Here is a 16,423-nt window from a genome sequence, read left to right as displayed (position 1 = left end):
TTCTTAACTTCCTTCTTCCAGTGCCTATGAATACACGAGGTGGATGACTTGTCAGAAGGTGTCATCTCTGACGATGAAACAGATCCAGTTGTTCAAGGGACCACGACTGAAATAAGTGAAAATTATCCAAACCAATGGAGTCTACCAGGCAAAAATTCATAACCAAAATGCTATCTGAGGGCCTAAAATAAGTGTGATCTCTATTTACCTATCTCTAACCCACTGAAGTTCTGTGAAGGCAGGGACTTTTTTGTTCTGTTCCATGTTGTAGAATTGTAGGTGTAAGCAAACATCTCTCATGTGTGATGCAAGCTCAAAGCAAGCTTTATCAAGAAAACATAAAGGTGGATACTTGGCTGAATGATACGTGAATGCTCTCAACATTACACTAAAAGGAATATAGGGCCAAGATCCCAGCTGAGTGAACTGTAGACAGTGTTCAAAGAGATAGAACCTTGCCATGCTACTACTAAGAAGGTCTGACAGTTAGGACTTTTTTTGACTATGTTGTTGTTGACCTGCTAAGTTGTGTCTGATTCTTTGTGACCCCATGGACTGCAACACACCAGGCTTCACTGTCCTTCACAGTCTCCCAGAGTTTGCTCAGATTCATGTCCACAGGATCAGTGATGCTATCTAAGCATCTCATCCTCTCTGGCATCCTTCTCTTTATGCTTTCAATATTTCCCAGCATCAGGGTCTTTTCCAATGAGTTGGCTCTTCACATCAGGTGGCCAAAGTACTGGAGCCTCAACATCAGTCCTTCCAATGAATATTCAGGGTTGAATTCCTTTAAGATTGACTGGTTTGATCTTCTTGCTGTCCAAGGAACTCTCAAAAGTCTTCTCCAGCACCCCACAATTTCAAAGTATGTATCCTTTGGCTCTCAGCCTTCTTTATGGTCCAACTCTCATATCTGTACATGACTACTAGAAAAAACATAGCTTTGACCTCTATGAACCTTTGAGAGGAGCCTTTTAGAGCCTATGAGGGTGCACGCTGAGCTTGGGTGCTGGCCACTCAGTAAAGGTGCATATCAGCATTTTAGTGTCCATATTCCCACATTTTTAATTCATGTGAAGTGGAAGCACTGGGTCATGAAAATGGTATCCCGAATAGTCTTTGGACAGTGCCTGCCATAGGATAAGCACTCATCTTAGTTGAATAAAGTAAATACATAACTGAGAATTACTATTGTGAAACTCCAGTACATAGTTTTCATAACATGAAATTGATGAGATAGTGACCAACCATAAAACACAAAATAAGTGGTAGAATACTGCTAGATCAGTAAACAGAAAAACCAGGAGCTGCACTGAGATATAAAACACAAAGCACAGGGGTCCAATGAAAAACATATGAAAGTAGAAAAAGAAAGTCAAAGTTAAGCCTGAAGCAGGAAAGAGGCTTGTAAAGTTAGCTTCAAAGTACTGCTTGAACGAAAAGAAATTACAGCAGAAAACATACATATTAATGAAGCTGCAACAATATTGAAAAACAACCCATTATCATTACCTAGATTAAAAGAAAAGACAAGACTAACACCTCAGACTTCATGGACAGAATAAGAATAAGGCTTATCAACAAGCTCTCACCTTCCTCCCACTTTTTTTCATCTTTCCTAGGAAGACTTGAGAAAAGGATCTCAAAGAAAATGAGCTCTGAAAAACTGTTGCTGTAGTTATAAATTTTGGTAATTGCAATGAAATGGATAAGAGCAATAGCTTAGGGCAGGGGATAAAATGTGTGAAAAACACTTTTAGAAAACCAGGAAGCAGTCTTGGAGGTGCATACAGGGTAGCGAGGAGGGAAGGAATTGGAAAGAAAAGGGGATGTAGTATTTATTCATTTCTCTTTGAGAGGAGAGGGGAGAGGGCCCAGTTTGCTAAACATTCTTTCACAGAAATGAGAATGATTAATTTTAACTCCTTTTTGTGACTTTTCTGAAAATCTCTCAAATGTTTTTAATAGCTATAAGGAACAGAGACATCAATTTCTTCAAACAACTGTAATCAGTCAACTCAAATTTCAATTCACTTACAGTGTTCAGTTCAGTTCAGTCATTCAGTTGTGTCTGACTCTTTGTGACCCCGTGAATCACAGCACACCAGGCCTCCCTGTCCATCACCATCTCCCGGAGTTCACTCAGACTCACGTTCATCGAGTCAGTGATGTCATCCAGCCATCTCATCCTCTGTTGTCCCCTTCTCCTCATGCCCCCAAACCCTCCCAGCATCAGAGTCTTTTCCAATGAGTCAACTCTTCGCGTGAGGTGGCCAAAGTACTGGAGTTTCAGCTTTAGCATCATTCCTTCCAAAGAAATCCCAGGGTTGATCTCCTTCAGAATGGACTGGTTGGATCTCCCTGCAGTCCAAGGGACTCTCAAGAGTCTTCTCCAACACCACGGTTCAAAAGCATCAATTCTTCAGCACTCAGCCTTCTTCACAGTCCAACTCTCACATCCATACATGACCACAGGAAAAACCATAGCCTTGACTAGACGGACCTTAGTCGGCAAAGTAATGTCTCTGCTTTTGAATATGCTATCTAGGTTGGTCATAAGTCAGAATTAAATCTTCCCTACATATCTCACTGAACAAGGATAAATTCCAGTAGGACAGATAACACTCCAGAAAGAGGGGATTCAATAGAACCAGAGCCCACCCAGATGAATAGTTCCACCAAACCCAGCCCAGACCAACTGATTCCTAATTTGCTGAAAAGAGATCTAATCTTTGCCTATCACAACAACCCAGTGGAGAGACCAGTCTAGATCAGCTGAACCCAGTTACCATGGAAATGTGTGCTATATTAATGCATTTTGGTATGTCTCATTGAGATTTTTTGGTTGTTTGATACATAATATTGCTAGGCCTGACAACTGATAGAATACTAAACTCGTTGCAAAGTGTTTACACCAATTTACACTCCCACCAGCAATGAATGAATGTTCTTATTGCTCTAAATTCTTGACAGCATTGTCAGTCTGTTTAATTTGAAGCATTTTGGCTTGTAGTATGCTTTATTTTGGTTTTAATTATTATTTTCCTGACTACCGATGACCCTCCTTTCATACTTTTATAACCATTTTGATATCCATTTTCTGTGAAGCACTGCTCAAGCCTTTTGCCCACTTTCCTTTGATATCTTATTGATTTGTTGAAATTCTTCACATATTCTAGACCCAAACCTGTTGTAAATAATATGTGTTGTAAGTACCTTTCATTCTGTGGTTTGCTTTTTCACTTTTTATTTGTGTCTTTTTGTGACTAAAAGTTGTACTCATACTGTGATCTAATTTTAACAATCTTTTTTTTTAAATAGTATTTTATTAGGAATATTTTACTGCGATAAAGAATAATGATGGTTCTCTGTATTATTATCAAAACAAATTCTTGATATCCTTTCATATTTAGATCTATAGTGCTTCTGGATTTCATTTTTGCACATAACTTGAGGAGGAGTTGATGGTTGGTATTTGTTGTCTGTTGGCCAGCCTATTGTTTCAGCCACATTCTCTATATTTCTTCCACTGCTCAGCTCTGTTGTACCATTTCCATAGATCAATCATTCATACATGCCAGTCTGTAATCCATACCATGGATCTATCCATTCTTGCCCTAATACCCCTTGTCTTAATTACTGTAACTTTAAATTGACATATAGCAGAGCAAATTTATCCACTATGTTTTTCTTTTATTCAGTTCAGTTCAGTCGCTCAGTCATGTCTGACCCTTTGCAACCCCATGAATCGCAGCACGCCAGGCCTCCCTGTCCATCACCAACTCCTGGAGTTTACTCAAACTCATGTACATTGAGTCAGTGGTGCCATCCAACCATCTCATCCTCTGTCGTCCCCTTCTCCTCCTGCCCCCACTCCCTCTCAGCATCAGGGTCTTTTCCAATGAGTCAACTCTTCACATGAGGTGGCCAAAGTTTGGAGTTTCAGCTTCAGCATTAGTCCTTCCAATGAACACCCAGGACTGATCTCCTTCAGAATGGACTGACTGGTTGGATCTCCTTGCAGTCCAAGGGACTCTCAAGAGTCTTCTCCAACACCACAGTTCAAAAGCATCAATCCCTCGGCACTCAGCTTTCTTCACAGTCCAACTCTCACATCCATACATGACCACTCGAAAAACCATAGCCTTGACTAGACGGACCTTTGTTGGCAAAGCAATGTCTCTGCTTTTGAATATGCTATCTAGGTTGGTCATAACTTTCCTTCCAAGGAGTAAGCGTCTCTTAATTTCATGGCTGCAGTCACCATCTGCAGTGATTTTGGAGCCCAAAAAAATAAAGTCTGACACTATTTCCTCATCTATTTCCCATGAAGTGATGGGACCAGATGCCATGATCTTCGTTTTCTGAATGTTGAGCTTTAAGCCAACTTTTTCACTCTCCTCTTTCACTTTCATCAAGAGGCTCTTTAGTTCCTCTTTGCTTTCTGCCTTAAGAGTGGTGTCATCTGCATATCTGAGGTTATTGATATTTCCCCCAGCAATCTTCATTCCAGCTTGTGTTTCTTCCAGCCCAGTGTTTCTCATGATGTACTCTGCATATTAGTTAAATAAGCAGGGTGACAATATACAGCCTTGAAACACTCCTTTTCCTGTTTGGAACCAGTCTGTTGTTCCATGTCCAGTTTTAACTGTTGCTTCCTGACCTGCATATAGGTTTCTCAAGAGGCAGGTCAGGTGGTCTGGTATTCCCATCTCTTTCAGAATTTTCCACAGTTTATTGTGATCCACACAGTTATAGTCATATTTAATTAATCTTGGTTCTTTCAATTGACATGCCTGTAAGAAACAACTTCTCAAATTACATATATATACATACAACTTGAGTTTTTTTATTATAATTGCATACAGACAAAGATACAGACCAATCAAGTCTTCAAGTTTATAAATATGTATTTACAATTTCTTTAATTTCTCTCAGTAGTGTTTTATATAGTTCTGCATAAGAATTTTGAACAACTTTTATTAGGTCTATTCCTACATATTTTACATTGTGAACTTTATATTACAATAAAGTAATGGTACTTTAAAAAACATTTTCTTCTAACGACATCCAGTCTAGCAGCCTTATTAAGGTTATAGATTATTTTAAAATATTTACTTATAGATTCAGTTGAATTTTGTGTGCGTTAAATGATTTCATGTGAAAAACAATAAAACAATTTTTCTTCCATTGTAATTTTTCCATATGACTTTTCATATATTACTATATAGTTTACAATCATCAGAAATGATGAATAGAAAGGGTGATAAGTAAATGTCATTATCATGTTCTAATTTCAGTGGGAAATTTAATTTTTCTATCATAATGAATTGGGCTTCCCTCATAGCTCAATTGGTAAAGAATCTACCTGCAATGCAGGAAACCCAGGTTCGGTTCCTGGATCAGAAAGATCCCCTGGAGAAGGAAATGGCAACCCACTCCAGTATTCTTGCCTGGAGAATCCCATGGACAGAGGAGCCTGGCAGGCTACAGTCCACGGGGTCACAAGAGTTGAATACAACTTAGTGACTAAAGAGAGAGAGATTGTAATGAATTGTCCAGTCTCAAGGGACAGCTTTTATCAAATATCAATATATCATTTACTTCAACCTTTTGGTAGATATTTTTATATGGTTAAGAAAGATTGTTTTTTACTCTTTCTTTGCAAGAGTTTTTCAATGAATGGGTATTGCACTTCCTTTATTTTGCTAATATGATGAATAAAAACAAAGCCATGTTTTCTTTCCTGGAAAAAATCCTTTGTTGGGTTTTATTTTTCTCTTTACTCTGCTAGTATTTTGTTTAGAATTGCTTCATTTTTGTTCATTGGAGAAATTAAGCTGCAATTTTCCTTTCTAACAATTATCCCATTAGACTTTGACATAAAGTTTAGATTGGTCTCATAAAACAAATTGGAATCCTTCTCACTTTTCCTGTCCATTGAAAAAAGTTTGTATGTATTTGACTTTGCTCCTTCCTTAAACATTTGGTAGAATTCAGAAGTAAGTGATCCTCCTAGGCCTGGAATCTTCCTTCTGATTCACTTTTGCCAGCAGTGATACAACTGTACATGTTTTCCATTTCCTCCTACCCATTTATATTTTGTACATGTTTCTTTAGAACTGCATTTTAAAAATTCAGTGTGAAAACTTTGCCTTTTAATTGAAACATTCAGTTTATTTACGTTTAAGTTAAATACTGATGGTTTCCTTTCTATTGTCCCAGTTTTTCTGTTTTTACTTTTCTCACTCTCCTTGTTTGCTAGATCTTGGCATGATTGTCTACTTTTATTGTTCCATCCCTCTCTTCTCAATCTAGTTTGGAAGTTATACTCTTACTGTTTTGCCATGGTCACCATGTTACACAGTCCATTATTTTCTTCTTGGAATTTATTGTTATTTGGTACTTCATCCCAGATCATACAAAATCTTAAAAATATTTTAATTTACTTTTTTTCTGACGTATAAACTATTGTCGTTTATTTTAGTTCTACCGATGTTAAACTGCACAAGTGCCTGCTAAGTTGTTTCAGTTGTGTCCAACTCTTTGTGACCCCATGGACTGTAGCCCACCAGGCTCCTCTCTCCATGGGATTTCCCACACAAGAATATTGGAGTGGGTTGCTCAGGGATTATTCCCTGAGTCAAGAATTGATGCTTTTGAACTGTGGTGTTAGAAAAGACTCTTGAGAGTCCCTTGGACTGCAAGAGATCCAACCAGTCCATCCTAAAGGAAATCAGTCCTGAATATTCATTGGAAAGACTGATGTTGAAGCTGAAACTCCAATACTTTGGCCATCTGGTGGGATGCTTAGTAGGACTACTTACTTTTGAATTCTATGAAATGTTTAAGGAAGGAGCAAAGTCAAATATATGCAAACTTTTTTCAAAAGTGGTATGTTCAGTTCAGTTGCTCAGTCCTGTCTGACTCTTTGTGACCCCATAGACTGCAGCATGCCAGGCTTATCTGTCCATCACCAACTCCTGGAGCTTGTTCAAAATCATGTCCATCAAGTCGGTGATGCCATCTAACTATCTCATCCTCTGAGGTCTCCTTCTTCTGCTGCCTTCAATCTTTCCAGCATCAGGGTCTTTTCCAATGAGTCAGTTCTTCACATCAGATAGCCAAAGTATTGGAGTTTCAGCTTCAGCATCAGTCCTTTCAGTGAACATTCAGGACTGATTTCCTTTAGGATGGACTGGTTGGATCTCCTTGCAGTCCAAGGGACTCTCAAGAGTCTTCTCCAACACCACAGTTCAAAAGCATCAGTTCTTTGGCATTCAGCTTTTGTTACAGTCAAACTCTCACATCCATACATGACTATTGGAAAAACCATAGCCTTGACTAGAAGTTGGCAAAGTAATTTATTTATTTTTTAGTGTGCTGTCTAGGTTGGTCATTGTTTTTCTTCCAAGGAACAAGGGTCTTTTAATTTCATGGCTGCAGTCACCATCTGCAGTGATTTTGGAGCCCCCCAAAATAAAGTCTGACACTGTTTCCATTGTTTTCCCATCTATTTGACATGAAGTGATGGGACCAGATGCCATGATCTTCGTTTTCTGAATGCTGAGCTTTAAGCCAACTTTTTCACTCTCCTCTTTCACTTTCATCAAGAGGCTCTTTAGTTCCTCTTTGCTTTCTGCCTTAAGAGTGGTGTCATCTGCATATTTGAGGTTATTGATATTTCTCCCAGCAATCTTGATTCCAGCTTGTGCCTCATCCAGCCCAGGATTTCTCATGATGTACTCTGCACATAAGTTAAATAAGCAGGGTGATAATATAAAGCCTTGGTATATTCATTTCCCAGTTTGGAACCAGTCTGTTGTTTCATGTTCAGTTCTAACTGTTGCTGCTTGATCTACATATGGATTTCTCAGGAAGCAGATCAGGTGGTCTGGTATTCTCATCTCTTGAAGAATTTTCAACAAAGCAGAAATAGATGATTTTCTGGAACTCTCTTGCTTTTTCGATGATGCAACAGATGTTGGCAATTTGATCTCTGGTTTCTCTGCCTTTTCTAAATCCAGCGTAAACATCTGGAAGTTCACAGTTGACGTATTGTTGAAATCTGGCTTGGAGAATTTTGAACATCACTTTGCTAGTGTGTGAGACAAGTTACATTCATGTGGTAGTGTGAACATTCTTTGGCATTGCCTTTCTTAGGGATTGGGTTGCAAACTGACCTTTTCTAGCCCTGTGGCCATTGCTGAGTTTTCCAAATTTGCTGACATATTGAGTGCAGCCCTTTCACAGCATCATTTTTTAGGATTTGAAATAGCTCAGCTGGAATTCCATCACCTCCACGAGCTTTGTTCATAGTGATGCTTCCTAAGGACCACTGGAATTCACTGTCCAGGATGTCTGGCTCTAGGTGAGTGATCACACCTGCATGGTTATCTGGGTCATGAAGATCTTTTTGTATAGTTCTGTGTATTCTTGCCACCTCTTCTTAATATCTCTGCTTCTGTGAGGTCCATACCTTTTCTGTCCTTTATTGTGCCATCTTTGCATGAAACATTCCCTTGGTATTTCTAATTTTCTTGAAGAGATTGCTACTCTTTCCATTCTATTTTTTCTCTATTTCTTTTCATTTTTCATTTCCTTTACCTTTTTGTTTTAAGCACCCTTTGCTGTCCTTAGCCCTAACTACAGTATCAGGCTTTCTTCTGGGATCATTTTCTTTTTGTCTGACGATAAGCTTCAAAGCTTTTCCAATACTTTGGACACGTGCCGAGAAGAGTTGACTCATTAAAAAGGCCCTGATGCTTGGAAAAGATTGAAGGCAGAGGAAGAAGGGGTTGACAGAGGATGAGATGGTTGGATGGCATCACGGACTGAATGGACATGAGTTGGAGCAAACTCCAGGAGATGGTGAAGGACAGGGAAGCGTGGCATGCTACAGTCCATGGGGTTGCAAAGAGTCGGACATGACTGAATGACTGAACAATAACAAAACTTCAGGGTGGTTCTGCTGATGCCATATTCTCTTAGATTTATTTTTCAAAAACATATTCATTTTACCTTTATTCTCAAAGATTATTTTTGCTCAGTATAGAATTTTAAGACAGAGGGATATTTTTTCTCACTTTTAAAAATACTATTACACCCCTTTCTGGCTTTGTTTCTTTCAAGAATGAGATCATTTAAATATTATTCTTTTGAGGAGAATGCATTTATTTCTTTTATCTACTTTTAAGATGTTTTCCTTACTACGGTGGAGCTGAAATTTATTTTCTTGGAATATATCTTGCTCAAGGTTCATAGTGTTCTTTGAATCTGTAGTTAGATATCATTCATCAGTTTTCTATTAGCCACTAAGTCTTATCCATCTGATCTATTTCCAACCCTAAAAGCTGCTCTCTCATCAGTGTTGGCTTCCCTGGTGGCTCCAGTTGGTAAAGAATCTGCCTGCAATGCAGGAGACATGGATTTGATCTCTGGGTTGGGAAGATTCCCTGGAGAAGGTAATAGCAACTCACTCCAATATTCTTGCCTAGGAAATCCCTTGGACAGAGGAGCCTGGCATGCTGCAGTCTGTGCACTTGGAAGAATCAGACACAACTTAGTGACTAAACCAACACCACCATCAGTGTTTCCATTCTCAGTAAATAACATCATAATGTGTCCAGTTGATAGTTTCCTTTAAAAATGTATTTGGAACTAGATCACCTGTTACCATTTACACCTCTCCCACCTTAAGCCAAGATGCAATTGTCCTCTCCAGACAAATGTAGTGATCTTCCATGAAGTATCCTTGCTTTCTTTCCTCTTACCTCCCCACCCCACCCCAAGTATTCCAATCTTTAAACAGCAGCCAGAATGAATCATTTAAAACCAAAATCAGGGACTTTCCTGATGATCCAGTAGTTAAGAATCTACATTCCAATGCAGAGGACATGGGTTCAATCCTTGGTCAGGGAACTAAGATCCTATGTGCCGCAAGGCAACTAAGCTCACAAACCCCAGCTAAGACCCAATGCTGTCAAATAAATAAATATTTTTAAAAGTCATATTATGCCACTCCTTTACTCTATCTTCCAATGACTTCTTCTTCCACTTAGAATGAAATTCAAAGTCCTTAACACACTGACCCAACAGGTCCCTCATAATTTCTTCTCTGGTTGCCTTTGATCTGATTGCTTACCATTCTCCACTCCACTCTCCCCCATCACACTTTTCCAAAGACGAGTTTCTTGCTCCACCTAGAAGAAATAAAACACACTCTTGCTTCAGGACTCTGCGCTGTGATTCCCTATGCTGAAGCATTTTCTCCAAGATTTTTGCACATCACTCCAGTGTTTGACCAAACTTCACTTCCTCAGATATGCCATCATCAACACTTTCTATCCTTTGCCCTGCTCTGTCTTCCCTCTTGGCACTTTTATTACTTTTTGCTATATTTTGTTATGGGCTTATTTCTTTCCTGAACATTTTCATGAAAATACATACTCCAAATGGGCAATTATTTGTTTAGTTTTGTTTTTTTTATTTGTTGCATCTCCACAGTCTAAAACTCAAGCGTTGCTAGTAGGAAAATAAACAATAGTAGTGGGGTTAGTCGCTCAGTCGTGTCTGACTCTTTGCGATCCCATGGGCTGTAGCTCACCAGGCTCCTCTGTCCATGGGGTTTTCCATGCAGGAATACTGGAATGGGTTGCCATTCCCTTCTCCAGAGGATCTTCTCGACCCAGGGATTGACCCCCAGTCTCTCACATTGGAGGCAGATTCTTTACCGTCTGAGCCACCAGGGAAGCTCCCAGGCAAACAAATACTTTTTAAATAAAATAATGAATGTTATTGGCATTTTTCTTCAATAAACTCAATAGGAAGGAAGTAGTGGAGTTACTAATTGGTTGTAATGAAGAAGATAGTTCAAAAAATTGGCTATGGTGGAGCAAGCCTTAATTGTAGAAGTAAAATTGAGATATTTTAAAAAACATTTTAGTTTTTCAAAAAACATTTTGCATAATTAAAAAAAATCTTGTACTGACATTGAAGGAATGAATAAATTAAGGATTTAAACCTAGTAAAGAGAGAACTTTTAATTTTATCATGGTATAAAATATTATTAAAATGATCTGAAGTGAAAATTCAATAAGGAGTTTTGAATCATAGAAATTTAATGATTATATATATCATCATTCCAAAGAATCAATTTATAAACACTTTGTCTTAGTGTGTATATGTGCATCAGTCTTCATTTTAAATAGTTATGTTAGAAGTGAAGATACATGACAGTTGTCTTACAGCTATGCAGCAAATCAGTACAATCAATTTTAAGTACTGTGGTAAAAAAAACAGACAAGCCTAAAGAAACGTAAAATACTTTAAAGTGGACATTTTCAAAACTCTTGTGTGCTTGTGTTTTAAAATATTTATTTACTTATTTATTTATTTTTGGCTGCACTGGGTCTTCGTTGCTGCACTTGGGCTTTCTCTCCTTGTGATAAGAAGAGGCTATTCTAGTTACAGCATGCAGGCTTCTTGCAGTGGTTTTTCTTGCTGTGGAACACCTAGATTTTAACTAAGAAACCTAGATCACAAATTGCTCTAAAGGCATTGATCTGTATGAGCCAATCCCAGTTTGTGCCTTGATAACACAAGTAAAAAAAGATGGATAAAAACATCTTTTTAAGGCATCTGACCAGATACTTAAAATTTTTATTTGAAATTGTTTACACATAATGAATTCCTTTAAAAATTATTAGTATCTAATGATTGTTTTGTAATAGTTCCACATTTTTGTACCTAGACACAGAGAAAATAATTCTCTTTAGGTTTTCTAAGTGGTAGTATTTTCTCATTGAGTGAGAGGTCTTATTTCACAAGAATTTCCATTGGTATACTATTACAGAATATAAACATGTAGGTATCTCTATTAATTTCGATATGTTTGTATAGTAGATGACTTCCTTCAGTATTGCATAAAATAATTGTGTGAAGAAGAACATTCCTCTCTTGTATTCACTATTTTTAAATTTTTCATTTTATTTTGGACTATAGTTAATTTATAATGTTGTGTTTGCTTCAGGTGTACAGAAAAGTGATTCAGTTATACATGTATCTATTCCTTTTTCAAGTTCTTTTCCCATTTAGGTTATCACAGAATATTGAGTCGAGTTCCCTGTGTTATACAATAGGTGCTTGTGGGTTATCTGTTTTAAATATAGCAGTGTTCATTCACTATTTTATGCATCCAACAAACACTGAGTGTCCACTCTTTGAATACATTAGAAGATGAGGGTACCAAAATATAAGATGCAATCCTATCTTCAATGAGTTTTTTTTTACATCTAGAAGGGGAAAGAAAAAGGAAACCCAATTTCATTAGTAAAACTGAGTCATTGATTTGAGAGCACATGCTTATTGGCACTTTTTGTCTAGGCTGGGAATTCATCTGCTACTCTACCACAAATGCACTGGGAATTTCTCAAAACTGAAATCCCTTCAGGAGTTAATATTTATTAAGTGCCTGCTATTTATAGAGAATATAATAAAATATAAGTGGAATCCTAAGAGTTTTAAAGAAATCTGTAAGCCTATGCAGAGAAACATGAACCTTGTATGAAAACCAAAATGAAACCTATAAGAACAATGACAAAAGAGTCCAAATTCATACAAACTGGTATTAACATATGAGAAGAGAACACTTAGATCTTACATAGTTTTGAGCACAGGAACATCATTTGCTAAACTTGGAAGAAAGCCAACCAGGATTGGGACTATGACAAAGAAGGAATACGCAAGTCTGTTGAATGTCTGACTGGCCTGGATGCTGTGCAAACAGTTAATGTCACCACATGGACATCCTCCAGGACTGGTCAGTGGCATTTATACTCTTATTGGTGTTTATAAACTGGAGTATCCTGGTATTTTGACTGTTCTTCGTGTTTTAACTTCTAAGGACAACTGAGAGCATACTGGAGAGTGGAGAGAGCCATGTCAACAACTATATGCCATGTGGTATGCTAGTTACTGGGAGTTCAAAGGCAAATTAGACACGTGGTCCTCTGATGGAGGCTACAATCAACTGAAAGAGACAGACACATAAATAAGAAATCATTAAAAAGCTTTCTAAAAGCACAGATAAAGATTTGCACTGGATGTTAAGACAGAGCACTAGATACACACTTAACTCATGGCAGGGGATCTGGCACGTCTCAGACTTCCTTGGGAAGCTAACTAATGAACTGAGTCCTTAAAAGTGACCAGAATGGTTATTAGAAAGGAGCAGAGAAGGCATGAGGTGGTGTGATTGTGGGGCTGGAGGAGAATGTGATTGGACATGAAAAGCACAGGAACTGAGAGACCAGAATTTGGAGTGTGTTCACAAGAGTGCTTAAGTTACCAAAAATAGTGATCCAGGAGACAGGATCTTCAATGAATAAAGGGGAATGACCAGGAGAACTATACACCACAAAAACAAAGGCCAGAAGAAAGCATATAGACAAATAAGGTGAGAATAAAGGAGGTGGGGGATCAGATTCTAAACCAGATTGTGGAGGTGAAGTGGTATGGAGGTGGGTGGCATAAGGATACTAAGTGTGAGATCAGCGGAGGATAACATTTTCACATCCCAATCTTAACTTTTAGAAAGTGTAGATAATAAACAAACTGAAAGATTAATAGGAGATGCAGCTTCCTCAGGAACTACTTAAGGATTCAGATAAGGAGTTGAAAGGATGCTCTGAGAAGAAGCTGAGGATATAAGAAGTATCCAGACTATGAGCACCATTTCACAAGCACAGGGAGAGGTGTTCAAGGCAGAGTGGAAGAGTAGGGCTGAGAAATGAATTTCTGAACAGTAGGAGCAGACAGCATGTGGTAGAGAGTGGCTTGGAGGGGAGTATGTATTATGAAGATAGCAGTAAGTAGCGTGAGTATCCACTCCAGTATTCTTGCCTGGGAAACCCCAAGGACAGAGGAGACTGACTGGCTATAGTCCATGGGGTTGCAAAGAGTTGAACATGGCTTACAACTAAATGCCAGAAAGCATGAGTACAGTGGTCATGCCTCATTCTGCTTAGGATGCTGTTAATCAGACTTTCTCAACCTCAGCACTACTGACACTTTAGGCCAGAGAAGTCTTTGGTGTGGGGTCCATCTTGTGCATTTTAGGGTGTTTAACATCATTCTTGGCACATAACCACTTGAGGCCAGTAACATCATCCCCCAAGCTACAACAGCCAGAAATGTCTCCTGACATTGACAAGTGTCCTCTTGGTAGAAATATCTCCCAGTTGAAAACCACCATGTTAGATCCAGCAGCTTCAGACTTAACTGTTCGTGGTCTGGGGTGACATTTTCAACAATAGAAGTTTCTACTTCCTAAGGTTTGGGGAGCATTGTAGAGGAGTGTTAGGAGAATTTTCCTACTCCAGGGGTCAGGGGTCAGATACATGCTATAGCAGTGATCCTAGTGAGGAAAGATGAGGGCTAAGTAAGCTCCTATAGTTGTATCTTTAAGTGTTTGGAGAAATAAAGCAGGAAAAGGAGTCACAATGATACCAGAATTTTGAAATAGGCGAACGATGGTATCTGTAGGTGATAACTTGGATGGTGGGGGTGAGGAACCCTGGAGATTTAAACTAAAATTCCCCTCTGAGATTTAAAATATATAGTAAGTAATAAGTACATACAGTGAAGGAGTGCTGTTATTTTAAACATTAGGGATGACTTTTCTAGACCATTGAGGCTGGAACACATAGAAAGCAGATTAAAAATATGAAGACATCAATGACAGTATTAAAACAATGAGGACATCAGTTAGCAGACAGTATGAGTGGAGGTGGAGGTAGATGTGTTGATCAGTGTTGGAAAGAAAGAAAAAGAAATGTTATGAACATCAGCAGCAGTCAGGAAACCGCTTTCCGGGCAAGTTATGGGTATCAATGGAAAAACTAAGAACTACAATCCAGAGCAAAGCTTCAGTCTCTGTGTTCAGTACTTGTAGAATAAATGAAGTATTGGATCTTAACCTTATTCTATTATACATTTGAATTACCTAACAACTCCACTGCACTGATCCCACGTTTACTGAGCAAACATTTGGTTATAATTTGATATTCCATGTAGGTTTTTCTATAGGGAGAGAACATCCTGTTCACATCAATGGGAATACTAGAGTTGAAATTTATTAAATGACTTTGCCTAAAGTTTTAATACATTGGTTTGATAACATTTGTTATAAGGAGGCAGATCCTGATATAAGAAGTTTTTTGAACCTGGGAAACTGAGGAGCAGAACTTAAATTTAGGAAAATTCATGAGATATTACTTCCCTAAGGGGAAAATGGGCAATTGAAGTTTCAGTCTAGAAATTACTCTGGTCTGGAGACATGTATTTGAAAGTCACCACAGATTTGAAGAATACACAGAAAAACTACAAGAAAGATCTTCAGGACCCAGATAATCACAATGGTGTGATCACTGACCTAGAGCCAGACATCCTGGAATGTGAAGTCAAGTGGGCCTTAGGAAGCATCACTATGAACAAAGCTAGTGGAGGTGATGGAATTCCAGTTGAGCTATTTAATATCCTAAAAGATGATGCGTGAAAGTGCTGCAGTCAATATGTCAGCAAATTTGGAAAACTCAGCAGTGTCCACAGGACTGGAAAAGTTCAGCTTTCATTCCAATCCCAAAGAAAGGCAATGCCAAAGAATGCTCAAACTACCACACAACTGCACTCATCTCACATGCTAGTAAAGTAATGCTCAAAATTCTCCAAGCCAGGCTTCAGCAATACGTGAACCGTGAACTTCCAGATGTTCAAGCTGGATTTAGAAAAGGCAGAGGAACCAGAGATCAAATTGCCAACATCCATTGGATCATTGAAAAACCAGGAGAGTTCCAGAAAAACACCTACTGTTTTATTGACTGTTCGTTCCAAAGCCTTTGACTGTGTGGATCACGATAAACTATGGAAAATTCTTCAAGAGATGGGACTATCAGACCACCTGATCTGCCCCTTGAGAAATCTGTATGCAGGTCAGGAAGCAACAGTTAGAATTGAATATGAAACAGCAGATTGGTTCCAAATAGGAAAAGGAGTACGTCAAGGCTGTATATTGTCACCTTGCTTATTTAACTTATATGCAGAGTACATCATGAGAAATGCTGGGCTAGATGAAGCAAAAGCTGGAATGAAGATTGCCGGGAGAAATATCAATAACCTCAGATATGCAGATGACACCACTCTTAAGGCAGAAAGCAAAGAGGAACTAAAGAGCCTCTTGATGAAAGTGAAAGAGAAGAGTGAAAAAGTTGGCTTAAAACTCAACATTCAGAAAACGAAGATCATGGCATCTGGTCCCATCACTTCATGTCAAATAGATGGGGAAACAGTGGAAACAGTGTCAGGCTTTATTTTGGGGGGCTCCAAAATCACTGCAGATGGTGATTTCAGCCATGAAATTAAA

This window comes from Ovis canadensis, chromosome 3 (assembly GCF_042477335.2).
Source record: "Ovis canadensis isolate MfBH-ARS-UI-01 breed Bighorn chromosome 3, ARS-UI_OviCan_v2, whole genome shotgun sequence".
NCBI classification, from domain to species: domain Eukaryota; kingdom Metazoa; phylum Chordata; class Mammalia; order Artiodactyla; family Bovidae; genus Ovis; species Ovis canadensis.
The sequence above is the reverse complement of the archived record's forward strand: the minus strand, read 5'-3'. Positions refer to the sequence as shown.